Genomic DNA, 5,315 nt, shown 5'->3' on the forward strand with positions numbered 1-5,315 from the left:
AGTATAAGAAGTGATGGAGGAAACATGGAAGTTTTAACAATGGGATAAAATGAGTGCAAACTGAAGGAAAGATATTCTATGAGAATGTACAAAGTATTAGGATCAGGAAGTGACTGAATCAAAGTCATTGGATATAAGTTAAACATTAAGAAAAATTCATTGGAGTTCTGTGAAATATGAACAAAGTTTGAATCCCATTGAGGAGAGCACCAAACCAAGGACTTCATCTACCCAAAGACTTTATACAGTCTCTAAACAACAAGTCTCCATCCAGAAAACCATCAAAGATGACTAAGGGGTATTTAGGATCTAAATCAATGGGATGTCCAATATGTTAATATGTAATCTATGTTCATAGAACAGGTCATAGAATGGATGATGTAAAGTTTCACTTGACCCCAGCTTGATCAAGAGATTCAATGCAATCCCAGTTTCCTATCTAGCAAGTTCCTGTGTTCTTGGAGAAGCCAATTCTATTTCCACGGAAATGAAAAGGACTAGTTCTTCCCCAGCAAATGGGAAGAATGAATTGAGAGCAAGGGTGAGGTAGAAAGAGAGTGAGAGGAGAATCTGATGGGATTGGGTGTATTACAAAAGGACTATTGAAATGATCAGAGGAAACAGATAACCCCAAAAGGGCCGATTTTGACAAAGTGGTGATAAAGGACGTGAATATCCACCTGGAACAGAAGAGCGTAAAATGCTATTCCAGACTGAGGCAGCCTAAATACGAAAGAGGATATCAGAAGTTTTTTGGAAGATACAACAGGAAAACAGTTTTAGTATCTGGGGGAGGTGGCAGAGATTAGGGAGAGGTAAGTCTCTCCCTTACCAAGTTCCCCTGAAGTTCACTTCCAACCCACAAAGGAAGCCTCCTCATTGTTCCCATCTGTGTATAATGAGGTGGTATGAGCAAAATGCTATAACACCAAAATCGGGAAGAACAAGAAAGGTTTGGAAGTTGGACTCTACTCATTCAAAGTTTCAAAAAATAAAATCTTGCCCACCACATGACAGGACTAAAACTAGGAAAGGCTCTATTGAGCTAAGGAACTGTATACAAATCTAGATAGGATAACTAGAAATCAAGAAAGAAAGGTAGGTCCCTTTAAAACCATGAAAATACTGGAACAGAAATGTCCCAAGGAGAAAGCCTTCAGCCAATAATCACATGAAAAGATTCCTAACTTCCTCAGTGATTAAAAAGAGCAAAGGAAAACACAATGTGTTAGTGTTAACAACACACAGAAGGCAGCCCCAAAAAGTGTTGCTTAATCAAACGGATTAAATAGTGAAAAACTGATTTAATCATGGAGTGGGGCACCTGGGTGGCTCCATTGGAAAGCATCTGCTTTCTGCTGGACAGATGCTTTCCTTTGATGCCCTAGAGCCATAAGGGGCAGGGAGGGCCAGGTATGGAACAAAGACAACCCGCACACTGCTACCTTCCAAAAGCTGATGTTTTCTCTTTGGGGAGGAAAGACCAGGACAAGGAAATGGCTCAGATTCAATTTTCCCTTCTTCCTTCCGTCCTGTACACTGCATCTGTCCCTGCCTTTGTAGATCTCCTCTCCAAAACTATCTTCTCTTGCCTCCTGCTCACACAATCACCTCCTAGTAAAGTTGTCCCCATTTTCGATATGAAGGAATATAGGCTCAAGGTGTGAGCCGCTCTCTGGTAATAGCCAACCCAGGGGCCTGATGTTTGTGGAACCCAGGACAGGGTGAGCAGGGTCTGAGCTGATAAACACAGGATGTTTCAAGTGCTAGGATTACACACAAGCAACCCATACCCCACTTACATTTAAGTTACCTGGACTCTACCAGCCTTCACACTGGCTCCCAAAAGCAGCACCCTCAAATTAGCTCATACATCATCCAGCTTATGGATTCAAGCCTCTCCTTTAACAAGTTCCCCTGAATTTCACTTTCAACCAACAAAGGAAGCCTCCTCATTGTTCCCATCTGGGTATAATGAGGTGGTATGAGCAAAATGCTATAACTGAGCTCAGCCCAGGAGCCACAGCTCTAGACTCTACCGCTCCAAAGTCAGTTGGAGTCCATTGGAGACACCAGGTCACTGGAGCCAGCCAGGAATCTCATCTTCCAACTCCATTCTGACCCCCAGTGTCCAATTTATCAGAAAGTCAGCACTGACCCTTGGAAGTGGTTCCAAGACCCTGAAGTCTCCAAGGTGCATCTATTCCCACCTCTCTCACACTGTGCCTTACTCTGTGCAAACACCCATACACATAAAACTCCCAATGTGAATCCCACATATCTACCCAACACCTGCAGTACTTCCTTGGTCATAATAGAGCCCAAGATCTTGGCATCTCATACTATTTTGCCTCCCGCCCTGACCCAAAACCTCGTGACCCAGAGACAGGGAATGGTCTCATGCCTCTGGCCTCACTCTAGCCTGCTTCTTTGATCTTGTCATATTTGTTCTTCCAAGGACTGCCTCACATAGGAACCTTTCATGGAGAAACACCTATTGTTTTGGCCATGGTCTGAAGTCATAACATCAGGGGGAAACCTCAGATTTAGCAAAAATCTGCTGAATTTGTCTCCCCCAATTGCCTTATGAAGAAATACCTATGTACAGACATACTGCTTCTCTATTCCTTCCAATCAGAACGGTACTGTCCTCAACTGCTCTGCTTCGGTTATACAGATCAGTATGTCCAAAACTGTTGATGGGAACAGGCAGGTTATGCTCAGAGGAAACTCTGTATATGCCCCCAACATATTCTTAGAGCCATGGAGACCCCAGAGTCAGGAGAATGTGATGACTCATAAAGGACAGTACTGACTCTAAGACTGGCTGCTCATTGTGCTCACCCAGGGGTTTTTCTTGTAAATTAGCTATAAAGAAATCATAATTTTAAATGGTTTATTTACCTAATATTCAAATTCATAGCACACCACCACTCTTCTAGATGATCACACACTTACCAACTCCCCTTCTGTTCCATAGTGGGTGGGTGCCCATACATTAACCCTTGGGCACTGCGTGTAAGGCAGAAACATCCAGGAAGACCTTCATTTGAATAAAGAAACTCTCCAACTCATGGAGCTGAGCCTGCCTCTCACTGCACTGCTTGGCTTCTTGCTTTAAGGCCTCCACCTGTCTTTTGAGGATGTAACACTACTCCTTCAACTGGAGGATCTCAGTCAAAGACTCCACAGTGTTCAGGGCCTTGATCTCCTCTACAACTTCCTCCCATCACCCCTCTTCATTTCCTGACATATTTTTTTTTTGGCTTTGAAATATAGAAACAAATTTTATTTAAGATCTTAAATACAATTCCTAAAATATCAACTTCTCCAGAAAACCATGGCTACACAATAATGCATTGCCTCTATCAAGTTACAACGTGCATTAGACTCAAATACAAAAACCATGAAACAAATCACCATCCTTCAACAATCTGTGCAAAGATAGAATGCCTAAAAACAACATAGATGGACTTGTAGAGGATGGCCTGTTTTACTTCAAGCACCATTTTAAAAAAAGAGAGAGAGAGAGAGCACAAATGCATGGGTTTTCTAGTATAGACATTAAGTTGAACCTTTGCACTAGGAATCAGGGCATTTTGTCACGGAGCATTAACACATATTAGAAAATTGTGTAGTGTCAAATGGATAGAACCACCAGCTTTCAAGCAATGTTGTCAACTAGGCAATAAAATGTTCTACTGAATGTTTCGTCTTTGTCTAATTACACTGGTAGCAACTTTGAAATGAGAAAAGGAGCTTGCACTCCTTCCATGTTCTGTTTAGAACAAAACAGAAAACAAACTGAAACATAAGCCATGTTATACATTAACAGTTTTAAAGAACATCAATTATACAAGAAAAAGACTAAGAACAAAAAGAGTGTTTACAGATACCAGACGTAACAGTGAGTGGTCAGTAGACCCTCACAGGGCTTTGAGGTGGTACTCAGCCGAAGTCACTTTGTAATGACTGGCAGTAACCAGAGATGCAACATTCTTCGCCAGATATTTTAGGAAAAGATGCAATAGCCTAACAATAATGCAAGGCTCTTCTCATCAAGGTGTGTATATGCCAACATAGCTCCGATTCTTACAAATAATCTCAGTAGGTGTGGGGCTCCATAAACCTGGGACATTGGTGCATCAGGGTGAGCCAAGAGGATTTCTGCATACTGGGGCCTTTCAAATTTGTAGAGCAGCTGAATGCCCAACATCACATTGAAATATTCTTTTATTCCTGCCACAAGTTCATTAATTGCGTATTCCTTGTTATCAACATTTTCCTGCGACTTTTTGCAATTTGCATGCTCTTCCAGAATGGCATCTACATTTTTCGTAGCAGCAAGTTGAAAGAGCTGCTTCTGCCTGGTAACTAAGTTCCAGTCCTCAACAAGCCATTGTTTTAATTCTTCAGGAATCTTCACTTTAACTTCCATTCTATTCTTAAAGGCCTCCTCACTTTCAACAGTGGGATCGGCCCGGGACCTTTTCTTCCGAGGTGGCTGGGGTGCTTCTCTGGTACTGCCACCATCTCCATTTCCAGGAGTCTTCTGCTTGTTCTTTCTTGTCTTCCTCACAGATCCTGAAGGGGGGTTCTCTGTAGATCGACCTCCCCCATCGGCCCTGGGAGATCCGGTTCCAGATTCTTCTGCTGTGGACCAGCAGTCTTCTTTCCTGAGGAAGCTCCTCTCATCTTACTTCTCTGCATATTGCTTCTCATTCTTTTCTTAAAGTTGTCTTTTTTTGCATATTTTTGTCCATTAGTTTGAGAACCCTGCTTTCTGGAACTCATTCAACCCTGTTTTTATTCCAAGCAATAATCCTCTCCCTTATTTCCCTTCCAAGAACTCCTAGTGTTTTCCCAGATGGAACCTCCTAGATTTCCTGGAATGGTCTGGAAGGATGAGGTTGGGGACACAACCTAGTTTCTGTAATCAGGGATGGTTCTGCAATCAGGATCAGATCTTCTGATCGTTACAATACAGCAAACTTAGTTTTTCTGATGATGGCCTGAAACGAGAATCCAGTTCTTTCCAGCAGCCTATGTGTGATCACTGCCATTCCTCCAACCATTATAGTCCTGACATATGTTTTAATAATAATAAAAAAAAAAAGTCTTCAAACGACTGTTCCATCTCCTAGGGCATGGTGTAGTTTTCTTCTGAGAAGAACTTCCCCCAAAATGAATAATACATAGATAGCAGGCCACAAGGACCTGACGCTGATGTGAATCCAAAGTAAGAAGGGACTCAAATGCTCACTTCTCTGCAGTGTTGAAAAGGACACAGTCATAGAGTTTTGGGACAAGTTGGT

The 5,315-nt window shown here is 42.2% G+C and overlaps 1 pseudogene; it reads right to left on the bottom strand.

The window, feature by feature from the left end:
* Positions 1–3,926: 3,926 nt before the first annotated feature.
* Positions 3,927–5,077, bottom strand: LOC131832690 (mortality factor 4-like protein 2; annotated as a pseudogene).
* Positions 5,078–5,315: the final 238 nt, after the last annotated feature.

Source organism: Mustela lutreola, chromosome 5 (assembly GCF_030435805.1).
Source record: "Mustela lutreola isolate mMusLut2 chromosome 5, mMusLut2.pri, whole genome shotgun sequence".
NCBI classification, from domain to species: domain Eukaryota; kingdom Metazoa; phylum Chordata; class Mammalia; order Carnivora; family Mustelidae; genus Mustela; species Mustela lutreola.